The following is a 16134-nucleotide window of genomic DNA, read 5'->3' on the forward strand; positions in this document are numbered from 1 at the left end:
AACCCCTAGTTAATAAAAAGGAGACATTAAAATAAAAAAGTGATAATACAAATAAATGAACTCAGACATGGAGAATAAAAGTTAACGAGAGTCAATCAGTATACACTGACTTCAACTACAACCAAACTATTTATATACCAATTACCTTAACTTGTATCTTGATGCAAAAAAATCGAACTAAAATACAAAGATGTATTGGTTCTTTAGAAGAAAATCTTAAATTATTCATACACAATAAGTTGTTGCTGTACAAATAAAGGGTAAAACTTTCATATAGGTTTATAGATATTCAGTTATGGAGATATAATATATTTTTAAACTAAATACAATAATGTTAATAGTTCTCATTCAAAAATCGAACAATTTCTCCAAAATATCAAATCGAGTCCAATCAATAATGTGTAATATCTGTCTCAATCTATAGGAATAGAGATCAAAGGGGCTGTTGTAGATGGTCATCATAAATTATGAGAAAGTTTGTTGTGTATAATAAATTTAACCGTCATTTTAAACATTTCAGCGAAGTAGAAAAATTATTATATTCTTTCCGGATGATCTTTAAAAAAGGTCACATAATTGTCAAATATGCAACACATTTCTTCACCGTTTTCCACATTTTACTTTGATACCACTACTAGATTTATTTAGATTTCACTTACTCTACTATATTTACTTAGATATAATATGGATATAGTGCCACTATATTTAATTAAATGAATTAATCAATTTATTAAAAAAAATATGTAAACATTTAAATATATTTAATAGAAATTATCTTAATACAAATCTTAACACGCTCGCTGCCTATCTGGTATTAAATACTTACCCTAGAAGCCGACTACGTTTTTTCTGATTACAACAATAAAATATTCTTAATAACGTTTTTAAATGTGTGTCCAGAATAGATTTTAATATTTTTTGACAAAAATTTATGAACGACCGTAAGCTAATACAAATTTTCATTAAAACTCAAAAAATATATAAACACCCTATTCAGAAAAATCAAAAGAAGTTATTCATGTCTAATGTTTGCGCAGTAACCAGGATATCCAGGAGATGCAGTGCATATATAAATAGTTTCTTTTCTTTTTTTTTTGTAAATAACAATTTTTACATTGCTTTCTCATTACGTTTCCTGCTTTCTTCTCTTCTCGTATTTTCAAAACATGTTCGCTGGTAACCGCTCCGGAAGTAGATTTGGACGGAACCTTTAGTAATCTTTTTATGACAGACCAACGAAAATCGTAAATTAGAATAGGATTGACTGAATATTTGTTGTAAAGGTAGGGCACGTTTCATACTTATTTTTCCACTTTTTGGACGAGAGAGCCTGACATATTGATAATTTTTGAAATACATATGAATCAAAAAGGAAAAATCAAAATGAATTTAAAATTCCAAGGTTAAAAAATATTTTTTCTTATAAAAAGTAGTGCGAAAGAAATACTATGTGAGACACATTATCACTACATGACCAAGAATTATATAATTGCTTTATAATAAATTAATTAGCGATAATAACACTAATTTAAAACACATATTCACTGATTATTCATAACTAATTGTTTTAAATTTATTCAACAAGGAAAGCAAATGTCTATGTCTATGCAGATGCCAGTAGCCGTAATGTAAGTTCATAATCATACTCCTTTTTATGCCTCCATCTATCAAGATTAAGATATCTATCTCCATTAAGAGCAATACGTTTTGCTAATGTCTCTGCTTCATACTCTTATTTTTGGTACTTATTAGCTAGAGATCACGATCAACCTCACATCATCTATATTTTAATCTCTTCGAAAACAAAATGTGAATAATCACATTTTTCTGTTAACCGATTTTTGAAAGGAAAAATTCAAGTTTCAATAATGGGGAACACCGTATTTTTGTATAAGGACAGTCTTACTCTTGAACAATTTACGAGCCCAACCAGCTAAACAGGACATATTAAAAGAACACAAGTTGACGTAAATAAAGAGAACTTTATTAACATCGCACACATCTATACCTATCTAAAAATTGGGTACTGAAAGATAACTCTTGAATTTTTTAACAGCGGCTAATCTTTTGTTTTAAATTCACTGTCTGCATTGTTTTATTATGTAGTTACGTTTATATTGTAAGCTGCGAAACAGCAAAATGAAAGATATTAGATGATCACCCAACCCAAAGTCAAAAACAACTGCCAGAAACGTTAGATGTGCCTAAAAAATTATTAATTACGATCTATTACGAGCAATGAGATGCCACATCAATTGAATGACTGTTTCAAAGGTATGATCGGAAATCATTTCTGCGTCGAATAGTAACGGATGATAAAAAGTAGATTTATTTTGAAAACCGTAAGTGTAAATAATCGACTACATGGTCAAATAATTTTGTTACAAAACAGTGTTGTGTGTTTGGTGACACCAGAGTGGCGTGGTGTATAGTAGTACGAACTACTGAAATCTCTCGAGACAGTTAATAATGATCGCTGCCGACAATAAATGATCAATTTGAACCATGCATTGATCGAAAAACTTCCAGAATGGTCTCGAAGACATGGTAAAGTGATTTTACAGCACGATAACGCGCCGTTTCATAATGCAAGATCAGTCAAGAATGCGTTGAAATCACTTGGATGGGACATATTATTGTACTCGCCGCACTCTCCAGAAGTTGTCCCGTCCGACTATCAACTTTTCGAATTAATGGGGCACGTGCTTGCAGACCAGCACTTCGCCAATTTCGTGGTAATTAGAAAATGGCTCGAATGGTTTTGCTCACAGGACAAACAACAGTTGTTTCGGGATGACATCCATAAAATCCTTGAGAGATGAGCATGATATATATATACTCAAACGGTCAATATTTTGAATGAACACCTGATATATTGAAAATATTGTCAAAACAAGTTCTAGTAATATTAACATGTCATTTTAAAATTATTCTCTTTAGTCTATTATGGGAAAAAATATGACTTAACTTTATAAATTGTGGTCGAATTTGGACCACAGAGCGAACACTAGTTTCCATAATTTTTTTAATACGTTTTAACAACAGTTTCTCATATAAAGTTGATATCTTAGATAGCAGCACTTTTTCACAGAATGTTCACAGACTTTATCGAAAACATGTAGTAAATTCAGAAAAATCGAGTGAGCGTGTACAAAAAGAGATACACCCAAGTACACACCGATAAAAAACGAAAAACCCTTTTTTATACACGGATATGCATTCGCGAACCAGTCCCCGCTTGTCCGGTCGAATCCCGTAGTTGATGGCGAATCGCCCTTGCATATTATCTTTCTTTTCCATACTCGATTTTTTGCCGGGCGGCGGAGGGCGAGTCCGAGCCGAAACCCGTTCTACCACCGTGACAAATCGCGAAATTAGCCCAGCCTTAGGAACAAGACACTCTGCGGAAACGCCTTTTGGCTCGTGCTTTCTGTTAAACAGCCCCTGGACCGCATCGCGACCCTTCCGTCTTCGGCGGCGCGTCTCAAAAGACCGGTTGCCGCTCTTTTCTCACAGCTCGGTCGATCTCGCTCTCGCGCCGTTGCGTTCTTCTTCCTTCGCGGCCACGGAACAAACGAGACGCATTCAAGGTCAAGGCTCGGATCGAGGGTGACTGCGATCCACATGCTCGCAGAGGATTACGCGAATGTACGTATGCGTTTTTTTTCTTCGGATCTCGTTTATATTTATGATATTTTGATGTATAATAAAACTCATGAAACCGGACTTGGGCGAAGGATGAATGGGTTTAATTAAATTATATGAATACGACTCTTATTTAAGACATTGAGTTACGTAACTATATTAAATATATCAGATGAAATTAATTCTTAACATTTTAGAAAGATTGACAACGAATATTTCTTCCAAAATATATTCCCCACCAAACAATTATATTATATGATTTCAGCACAATTTATTTGCTCAAAATGTTAATATTCAGAGTTGGGCAGTATTTGAATTACTTATAATTAAAATACGAAATTGATATACAAATACATATTTCGTATTTGCAACTTAACTACTTCTCGCCCCATACGCACGTTTGACTGCTGAAATCATACCTCAGAGACAAAAATTTTGTCAACTTGTCAAACAGGGTTACGAATATACTGACTTACACCCAATATATTCGGGTGTTTCGCAGGACAGTGTTCTTTGCTCATTGTTATATCTATTGTATACAGCTGGGTTACCGACCTTAAGAAACACTACTGTTGCAACATATGCTGACGATACAGTTATACGGTAATACAGTTTTATCATCACGCGAGGATCCAATATCAGCCAAAGACACCCCCAACTTCATCTTAACAAAATCGTATTGTGGTTGAAAACATGACATATCAAAGCAAATGATACAAAATCTACCTATGTGATATTCAACCTTTGTAGAAGAACTTGTCCTTCAGTTAAATTGAATAATCATGAACTTCCTTGAGCAGACAACATTAAAGATCTGGGAATGCCTTTTGATCAACGTTTGACATCCAAAAAACATATAATGACAAAACGTAAACAGCTTGAGCTACTAAACCAAATGTATTGGCTGATAGGATGTAAATCTAAATTATCATTAGATAACAAGGTTTTGCTGTATAAGTCAATACTTAGGCCAATTTAGACCTATGATATTGAACTGTGGAGTACAACTAGCAAATCTAACATAGTCATCCTCCAAAGATTGCAGAATAGTGTTGCGAGTCATCGTCGATGCCCTATATTACGTCTCCAACAAACTGATTCAGCGCGATATCCCCTTACAACCCATTACGAGTGTGATTAGAAGTGTTAGTGCGAAGTACTCTAAAAGACTATTAGTGCATCCCAATGCACTCGACAATATTTAAATGTACGCGATGACAGTGTAGTGCATAGGCTCAAACGAAAACCATCATACGAACTGATTAATATACACATAGACTGAGATTTAATAACCTCCAGACTAAGTTAGAATAATCTTTAGAATAAGTTAGGATAGACCTTAAAATATGTTAGAAAAGTATGTAAAATAACAATTAGATTATAAATTGTACAGCAGATCACTTACTGAAGCGATTTTTCTATGTCAGGATAGTTATATTATATAACGGAAATCATATAATAATACGTAATTCCCACAGGCAGATTGTTGAAGTTCTAAGAGATTAATAAAAAAAAATACTTCTTAAAATTTTATGGCGTATAAATTAGATGTAAAGCATTTTTTTAATTGGAAGCTTTATTATAAAAAATTGGTAGCATGTATTTTATTTAAAGAATTGACCATTGACTACTACCGCCGCTATTTTTTAAATATTTCAGATAGTTCAGACAAATACGGATTCCATCTCTATAGAACGATGTATTTTTGGGGCTATCCACGAATCGACCCATTTTTTAGTATATTTTCAGTAATCAAAAGAAGCAAAATCTGGAGAACACGGCGAGTATGTTTTCATCGGTTTTGCAATATGTGGTTGAACATTATCATGCTAAAAAATAAAATTGTATTTAATCCGTTGTTGGCGCAGTGCTCGGTTTAGACAAATAATTTGTAGCGGATAGCGTCTATTAATCGTCTCCTTGGATTTTAGCGGCTCATAGTATACCACACCAAGGTGATCCCAGCAAATACAGAACATTAGCTTCGACCCATGAATATTCGGTTTTGCTCTTGATGTTGAGGCATGATCAGATCTCTCCTATAATTTTTCGCTTTGGAGTATCATAATGGATTGACTTTTCATCACCTATGTTACTGGTGCTACATACAAATACAGATACAAAAAAGTCTTTCCGATCTTGTCAGTGAGGCAACATTTCACACATGACCAACCTTTCAATGTATCTTAGCTTCGATATATACAGCACATAATATCTAAGCTTTTTCAAGCTATTTCCATATTCTTCAAGCGATTGGAAATAGTTTTTTCTGTTACTCCATAACGCTCTTGGTCTTCGGTGTCAAAATCAACACTTTTAAAGAGTTGAAACCAGTATTCACATGTTAAAATCGATGGAACGATTGCAAAAGCTCCACAAGGCGTTCGTTGACCTGAAACGCATTTTTCTTCAAAATGAAGTAAAAAAGTAAAACTATCCACTACACATCGAGAAAAGTGAATCCTTCTGAGAACTGTGAGGCTTCAACATGGAGTTGGTTACAAATATACCCGATGCATTTTAATACACAGTCACACCCATCTGTTGTAATTTATATGCCAAATAATTCCTGAAATTGGGAAGTCCAAAGTTGGCAATACTGCACCAGTATCATACCTCAAATTGTCAAGTATCTTCAATGTTAAGTGAATTATAGTTTTCATTCTTAAATGGTTATACAACTAAATGAGAGCTTTAATATGAAGATTTGATAAGTTTTTAAACTAACTAATTACAAAATATGATGGTTGGCAGCATTAACAGATGAAAGGAAAATAATTCAAACTTTTGCGAGTACGAGTAAAAATGATGATGATTTTATTGTTTTTGCAAACAGGGAATCAACTTACCTCAAAAATGGAGTTATAGTTAATTTTCCTTAATTCTCCCTAAACGATAAAAGCGACCTTTGAATAATATCCCAATAAAAAAAGGTTTGGCTCGTCAGGATCTATTGAAATCTTTAGAATGATTTATTCATTCCTCAATAAGGGGCTTTGGAGGATTTGAATACATTTAAAAATGTAGTGTTCTTGAAAGGAAATTCTCATTTTACTGATTAATTGGACACAACACCTGACTGTATTTTGTATTTCAAATGAACTTACTTATTTTACGTATACGTATACGTTCGTGTTTTAAATAGATTAGAGATAGCATTTTGTTAATTAGGTTTTAATTAAAGTAAAGCATGTATTTTGCCTAGCAGTAACAATAATTTATTATTTAGCTCACCAAACAGTTATGAATATGGTAAGACCTACAGTTGTATGCTTGATGTTACAAATCTGGCCACAAAAAACACTATGAATTGATCGCAACACCAATTTGCGATGTTTTTCGTTTGGTTTATAGATAAGCTATAAACGTTATAGACATATATAGTAATATAGAGCCAAAATGGTTAAAAAACTGAAATTTCTGAATACTAAATATCTGTTATATTCCAACCATTCCCACCACAATGAACAAGTGAATAAAGTGTTTTATACATATATTCAACTATTTTAGCTTACAATTGACTTACAATTTAGAAACTTTAATTATATAAAGTTTATAAAAAGCACTAACATCATAATATTTTGAAGAACTGTGTATCAAATATTTAAAATGAACATATGAATTGATTATTTTATAGTATAGTATATCCAGGCATTCCATTGAAAAAAATGCATTCCAAATTCCATTACTGATCTTTGTCTAAATCGTCTAATAATAGGCACAAAAAAATAATTACATATATCTATAATGCACTTTCTTTTTCGTAACGCGATTTCAGCTTGAAATATATGTCATCCATCAAGTGTAAAACTATCCATTCTTTTATGTTTGCGTAATTTATCAATGTCAAACTTGGTGGGGAAGTCAGTGCCTGAATAACACATATTTCACAAATGGAAACAAGTGATGCCACTCCATGATACACTACGTAAAAAATACTAATCTATAACTTATTTTAATTTGATCTGAACGTCATTAATAATGGCCATAATACATTATTTAATTAATCTATTAAAAATCTAATTACCGAGTCGTCGATATAAAGATCATCTCGGAAGATATCCAATCTTCTCCAATGCAGCTACTAGCTGTTAATCTAATTAAAACGAAAGGTTGCCATTTATACTTCTGGTCTTAAGTACTAAAAATATAATATATAAAGGAATATAACACAAATAATGAACTTCTTGCCTGGAAAGAGACGGAAAATCCAAATGTTCATATATTTTTAGGCTACGAAATTTTTGTGGAATATTGAGAATTTTGGCAAGTATTCTGACCAAGAACAAAATATTTTTTGTGGAATGTTTGATTGCCGACTTTAACCGACAAAGGTCAACATGAAAAACATATAGTCGGAACAGAGCTTTTCCATAACTCAATTTCTGTAAAACTTGTGATGTCATCTATGGTATAAATACTCAATTACGTTATGATAAATGATTTAATACACTCATTCCTAAACATTACTATTATTTTACATATTATTAACTATACAATATCTGTGACTACAATTGAGAGATCATTCCCTAAAATTAAAATTAATTAAGGATTACTTACTATGTAAAATGAGCCAGGAGCGATTAGAAAACCTTACTATCATTTCTATAAGGTCTAACTACAATATTTATCTGATGTTTTGTTTTTTATTAATTTGGAATACATGTTTTATAACTTTTTAATGATTTTAATGATATTTCTGTGTGTGTGTCTTACTGTTTGTTTCAAATAAACACATATTTAAATAACAAGCCTGAAGAGTTAATTATATAATGATTACCTATGTTAAATTTTAATGATAGTCAGATTATCGTACATTATCGTAATATGTTTTCTCACATCATGTTTCGCATGGAAGGACGAACGAGGACAAAATGTTCGAAAGGACGAACGAGGACAAAAACTTAACGGACGTTAAAATTTAACGTAACGCTACTTTTGGCTCAATAAAGACGCGTCTCAGTATTTCACAGGACGACGCAAAATATACTTGTCATCACTGGGTGCAATGAATTCAATGATGGTCGATGCTCGCTCCAAGAATAATTTTGTTAAGGTCATTCAAAATATTTTTGCCAAAAATATCAATGCTGTACGAGATATTATAAAGCACGATCTTCATGTGACACACTAACAGATTAAAACATTCCAGGATATTAAAAAATTGCAGGTAAAATATATTTGTTTGCGTTGAATCCCGAATTATCTAAACAATAATAAAAAAATCATAGTTAGTTGAAGGAAATAAAAAAAAATACGTCCACGTTGTATCAAAAAATGTGCATAACATCTACAGAGGTCACAAATGATGTATATATGTTATATCATGCAATCGTTAGGGCTCTGACTATTGTGGCCATGTGCAAGAGCTATCTGTTTTAAGACTGGCTGAATAGTGAAGGCGTAAGATGGATTTTGTTTGTTTTTTAACGGATAAAAACCACCCGTATTGATTTGTATCGCCATTTAACAAGTCGATTCTTTTTTCCTTTTTAAATAAAATAATTTCTCAAGTAAATTAATAGATTTTGTATTTAAAAATCTTTCCCATTTTATAACTTATATGCCTAGAAGTTCGAAACAAAACATAAATCGATTGAATAAGTTTTCTGAGACAAGAAAAGTTGTTGCGGAGAAATCACATCGAAACAAATGGTTACTGGTTTCTACGGCTTTTGCCGCACAACTTAGAATGATCAATTTTGAATGGTATACAATCATTTGTTTTCCCCGGAGAATTCTTCGAAAAAAATCGGCTCAAATAATATAATATATATTTCGAAATGCCGAAATATTGAATTGATTACTCATCTACCATTCAATCATGATTTGGTACTCAGTGGTTTTTTATTTCCACGCATTAGAAACAAATTACGTGGTCCACGATTTCCACATCCAAAGAAGTAGTTAATGCGTTCAAAACTGTTTTGGAATTAAGTCAATCAGAGTGGAATATAGTGCTACCAAAACTGGTTGCAACAATGGATAATGCAGTGATGTTCACAGAATATATTTTTAAAAACGATAAATTCATTTTCAATCATCAATATTTATTTTTCCATTATTAGGCCAGGAATATATACATATATATATATATATATATATATATATATATATATATATATATATATATATATATATATATATATATATATATATATATATATATATATATATATATATATATAGTATTCGTACCATGCGAAGTAACAAACGTCTAATGCTTCTCATTATATTTGAAATAGGAAAAAATATATTTGTAATACTACTGGGGTTTTAAATTGAATCTTTGTGTTTTTATTTAGTGCTTAGTTATATACGGATCTTACATGATAGGCGATATTAACGGATATGGCGAATGCGCAAGATCCACAAAAACTAATTAGTATTAATGATTTGTTTTCGAAGTTAACAACCGCTTCTTAATTATGTTTTTTCTTCCACTTCAACAATTACCAAAGAACTGATTAATTATTTGTCATAAGTGTCGTGTCTCATTCTTGAAATTTGTTTTAATACCCGTTCTGGACGAGAAGTTTTTTCCCACCAGCTAGACACTCCATGACCGGCCTCAACCATCAGCCCTATTCGGTTCGTTACATTTTATTGCTAATATCAATATCTGATTAAGATTTCTAGATGGTGAGATTGTCGGGTTATTAATGGGCGGTGTGGATAATTAACAATAAAATTGCGAATGGGTTTCAAGGGAGGTTTAAGCTGCAATTAAATTTATTATCGTTGCTGGAACCTAATATTTTTAATTTATTACGGTGATCCGTTACTTTTCTTATTAAAACAGTTGAAGTTATAATTATAATTCAGTTGCATCACTTAAAAAATCAAATTAATGTAAATGTTGACAGAATAAATAAAAGAACAAAGAGCTAACGTAGGAAATTAATTGCTAAAATAATCAAATGAATGTAAATTATAAGACAATTGATTACAATTCAAGTAGATCCTATTAATTAAAGTGCTCATTAGGCAATGGAATTAATTTATTACATTATTTATAAGATATTTTAAAAATAAATTTATTGTAGAATTTATTATTACTAAAAAAAAGATCATCAATAGTTATTACTGATCAAAATAAGTGACGAGCGAAACAAGTAGCACTTCTTTATTTATTTGTTTTTTTTCTTATTTGTTGTATTTGTATTAATGGGCGGTGTGGATAATTTTTTATTATTATTTAATTATTACATTGTTACCAGTCGTTTCCGACTAACCTACGATTTGTCTTTATGATAACTTAAATCTAGATATATAACTAGGAGGACCCATCGGCCCTATATCAGTCTATGGTGAAATAATGTTTATACATGTCACTGGTGTATTTTTATTATATGCACCTCACTACACAACACTACACAAGATCAGATGGTTTGATTCTTTTGAGTCTATGTCCTGTTCTGGTGGTATGCAATACCCAAAAGCTGCAATACTCCAATATTCTCAGGAGAATGGAGTCTTTCCTCATGCCCCCTTGCAATTCTCCTGATTTCTTGACTTACCGCGGGTATATGAAGGTCTCGATGAAGGTAATCAGTCCTATAGTATTTGGGTTTGGGTGCGCCCACAATACCTCTCAGGACTTTGTTCTGAAAAATTTGTAATTTGTTTATGTTGCTCTTTGCGGAACATCTCCATAACTCCGTATGTCCATATAGGTTTCAGTATTTGCTTATATAATAGCAATTTAATATGAACTGATAATTGTGATTTTCTTCCAATTAGCCAGTATATTTTCCTATATTTCAATTTCAGTTCTTTTATTTTCTTCTTTATATGTTTCTTCCAGCGAAGTTTTGCATCAAGATTCATTCCGAGATATTTAACGTTGTTGCTATATCGAATGATAGTATTATTTAATGTTATAGATGCTTGTACGGTCTGATTGTAGGTGAACTGCACATACACAGATTTACTTTCGATAATTTTTACTTTCCAAGCTTATGTCCAATTATTTATATTGTCACTTATCTGTTGTAATTTTCGAGGCTTTTTCACTATTGTCTCCGACAGACGATTATAATCGCTGTATCAGCAAATGTAGCCATCGTAATATTATCCATTTGTGGTATATCACAAGTGTAGAGTAGAAAAGCATTGGCCCCAGTACACTTCCTTGTGGTACACGTTCTTTAGCTTCTTTTACTGTAAAGTAAGCTTCCCGTTGTTTGACTCTAAACATTCTGGTTGTAATATACAATTTTAATGGTTCGGTATGTTGCGTTGGTAAAATTTTCTGTAGTTTATTGATAAGGCCTTCATACCAAACCTTATCGAAGGCTTCTGCTAGAATAAAACCGTAGGCTTTTACAATAACATTGGTTATTGTTTGAACCTGGTCAATTGTTAAATGCTTGTTAATAAACTGAAACTGGTGTATTGGTATTAGGTTTTTTCTCTCAGTTGGAGTTATAATTATAATTTAGTTGCATCACTTAAAAATTCAAATTAATGTAAATGTTGACAGAATAAATAAGAGAAAAAGAGCTAACGAAGGAAATTAACTTTTAAAATAATCAAATGGGTATAAATGATTTGAGAAATGGTTACAATTTAAGTAGCTCCAATTAATTAAAGTGTTAAGTCGAGAGAAACAAGTGGCATTTGTTTATTTATTTGGGTAGAAAAATCAGTCTCCTTGAATTTTTAGGGTCTGTTATACATTTTTCACAAAAATTTTCAGTCGGGCATTAATCTATTAGAGTTAAATTAGCTCTATAAAAGGTAATATCTTTCTAAACTCATCAAATATAATGTGCATAATAAACATTTCCTTTTGGCCCAGAAACTGCATTGAGCATTACGCAATATTTATATTTCTTATTTTTAGGACACTTTTGAATACGTGCTTTATTTATCGATTTCAAAATTTAATTGATATTCAATAGTTCTATAAGTTAATTTAATTGATATAACTCTATATAATAATATTAATAATATAATAATAACAGATAGATATTGATTTAATTGATATACTTTTTTATGCAATATTTTATCTCAATCGGCGTTAAAAATTATAAACGTAAATAATTAAAAACAAAAAGATGTATGTATAAAAAAACTATATAAAATGAAGTTGTGGATGTAAATGAAATTAAATTTTAAAATAAAGTTAGATTTCTGAGGTTTTAACACAGTCATATGTGATATGGGCAGCCCCATTAAAAAAATTATAATGATTATAATATTTTATCTTCTATTATATTCGCTAGAAAATTAGATTTCGCCTTAAAATATTAATTAAGGCCTAAATCGCAGAAGGAACGACACAACAATCAGAAAGACAGAGGGATAGAAACAAACAACTCACGCAGTAAATCAAATGATTGAAACGAACCAAACTACATGAACTTTTATAGTGTATAAGTGTTACTCATTACGAAAATAACATTTATAATATGAATAGAACTTAAACAATAAAATCTGTACATATAAAACTACAGTGTGTATTTAAAAATATAAGGAAATATATACGATAATAGAAATATTAATATATAAATGTTAATATTCATAGGAAAATACAATAGTAATGAACAAACATTACAAGAAAATGGCCATAGGAATTGGATGTAGTAGTATAATATTAATGAATAAGCATTATATGATATATGACATCGAATATATGCTAAATGCAGTTTCGCAAAAATGTAAAAGTAGTACCAGTAGAAATGATAATGATTTTATTATTTTTGCAAACAGGGCATCAACTTATCTCAAAAGAGTTACAGTTAATCAGTCTCCCTAAACGATAGAAGTAGTGTTGGGAACAATCGACTGAAATCAACTATCGACTGTTTAGTAATTGACTACATTTTACTATCGACTGTTTTAGTCGCTATTTTTGGTTCGACTGTTTTTACTAGTGGTTGTTTTCAGTCGCTATTTTCGGTCCGACTGATTTTATTACTATTTACTATCGACTGTTTCAGTCGTTTAATTTTAGTTACTATTTTAGTTAGTTTCGGTTCTACTAGTTCATTTAACTGATTTTAACAATGTGACTGTGTCGTCCTAGCCGCAATCTTGAAAGTAATGCTCCGAATTTATGCTAATATAGATTTATATGTAATATATGTGGTTTTATGTTTTTTTGTAGTTTGCTTGTGAATAACTATATACTGTAAATTAATACAGCAGCATTTTGGAACGCTAGTTTTCGAGGGCCAAAAAATAAAATTGTAAATGATAAATAGTAAGATACTTTTGACTGGCATAATAGGTAATATTTTGGGCTGGTGTAATAGGTAATACTTTTTTGATAAACTTTCACGATTTTTGTCCAAGCCAAAATTAGGTTCCAATGGTTTCAGAAATTGCATCGATTCCAAAAAAATTGAAGAATTTTTTGCAGTAGCAGTTGTTAAATTTATTTTTAAAATATTAACGATAAAGAGGTGAATAAAGTATATTAAATATTTGTAATGAATATATTTTCTGACAGGAAAACTCTACTATTCAACAATTTAGTTTGATGGCTATTAAGAAGGGCCCCACAGTTTTCATTTGTTGACGAATGAACTGTCTTAACAGAATGTGTTCAACTTTTAGAGCCCATTAAAATAATGACCACCGAGTTATCTGGTGAAAGATATCCCACGATATCTTTAATTATACCGTTAACAAGGGTACAAAATTGTCTATTAGATGTCATCACTAAAAGATTGGCAATTTTAGAAACGAAAACGATATGCGAGAGATCTACATTTTTTAAGCTGGATTGAGCATTTCAGCAATTCAATTTCATATCATATATATATAGAAGTAATTACTCCAAGTATTAGGCGTTTAGAAAACCCATTGGATTTTTGGCAAGCCCATAAAATAACACTACCTGAATTATATCTGTTACCAGTAAAATATCCCTCTATAACCGCAACATCTGTTCCATCGGAACGGTTTTTTTCCAAATCTGGGCAAATAATTAACGATCGTAGAAATCGCCTCACGGGAGAAAAGTTGAACATATAATATAACAGATAATATTCCTGAAGAGTAATTTAAAAACATTTCCGTTCAAAAATAAATAAAACTTTTACTTAAAAAGGGTCTGGTAGTTATTATACGATCATTTTTAGGTTCGTCATGGATTAGATTTTTCAATGATTAGGTATACTTTTACAATTTATTTAGTTTTTATGGCTATTGAGCATCTTTAGTTTTTAGGTTTTATTTAAGTTGTATTTTATTGTCTATATTTATTATACTATATTATTTAAAAATAGCAATTAATAAAATACATAAAATAAAATAAATACGATAAAACATTTGTGGTGTTATTATTCCATTCCTTTTTACAAATCCACAGACATCCAGTATAAAAGTAATCCTATTTCCTTTAAAATTATAATATTTATTACATGTTAATAGAAATTAGTAATATTTTTTCTGCTTTTCCTTTTTAAAGTTAACACGAGAATGAATATGTCTACATCTCTCTCTCGCTTATACTACCCTTGGAATCAAATGGTTGCCTACTTCTTCAGCATTACCAAAGGACATACTCACTTCTCTCACTCAAGATTGGAACGATACCGAGAAGATTAAAATGGCCCCTGCGTAAGGATAACACGCAAAATCGCGAAGCGTTCCACATTTTTAAGAGTATTATCAGGGCTTCCACCATCTTTAGCAGACGCAACCTAAGCTTATTCTCGCATCTTAGGATGACCCATGCATTTTTCATTAAGGGAGGAGGTCCACCTCCGTGCGTCGAATGTGGTTCCTCGCTATGTATCAAACACATACTAACTGAATACCGGAGATACAACTCGTAGAGCGGGTTGGTCAACCTGGGAGAGAGGATGAACCAGTGTCTTAGGTTGGAGAAACTGGACAAGCTGGTGAATTTTCTAACGTTACAACTTTAACTTATGATTTTCTAACCGTAAGAGGACTATTAGAAATATAATAGTACGCAACTATATAATACTGCCTTGGGTTGTGCAACCATTATATTATAGCATTCATATAATGCATCTGTATGCTTTTACATATTTTACTTGTCATCTTGTAATTTTACTCTTTATCCTACTCATGTGTCTCTAGACTTTTACTTTGTATGCGACCATATATTTGGTATTGTTCTTTGCATTCTATACTTCTAATAACATTGTATTCTTTAACTGAGGTAAATGTGATGTACATCGTATAACTATAAATTTACCCTAAATAGTCAAGGATGCTGATGGGTCTATATTATATAAATAAATGAAAATAAATAAAAATTACCACAGAACAATTCTGTATGAGGTAAGCGCTGATACACCGGTTCAAACAAGAATTCCTACATCTTTGTCTGACATCACGAAGGGAAAAAAACAGTCGAACCGCATTTGTGTAACAAAAAAACAAACAGTGCAACCGTGTGGCTATTTTTTCGAGTAACGACTGTTTCGACTGTTTTGTGACTATCGACTGTTTCGACTATTTTTAGTCGATAGTTCCCAACGCTAGATAAAAGCAATCTTTGAA

General features: G+C 31.4%; 1 non-coding gene across 1 annotated transcript; it reads left to right on the forward strand.

Annotated features, from left to right (window-relative positions):
* Nucleotides 1-15155: 15155 nt before the first annotated feature.
* LOC143196768 (U6 spliceosomal RNA) lies at nucleotides 15156-15260 on the forward strand. Its single transcript, XR_013005835.1, has one exon. It is a non-coding gene; the product is annotated as a U6 spliceosomal RNA (small nuclear RNA).
* The last annotated feature ends 874 nt before the right edge of the window (nucleotides 15261-16134 follow it).

This window comes from Rhynchophorus ferrugineus, unplaced genomic scaffold, assembly GCF_030347505.1.
Source record: "Rhynchophorus ferrugineus isolate W39M unplaced genomic scaffold, kcgeb_rfMv2 rfM4, whole genome shotgun sequence".
NCBI lineage: Eukaryota > Metazoa > Arthropoda > Insecta > Coleoptera > Curculionidae > Rhynchophorus > Rhynchophorus ferrugineus.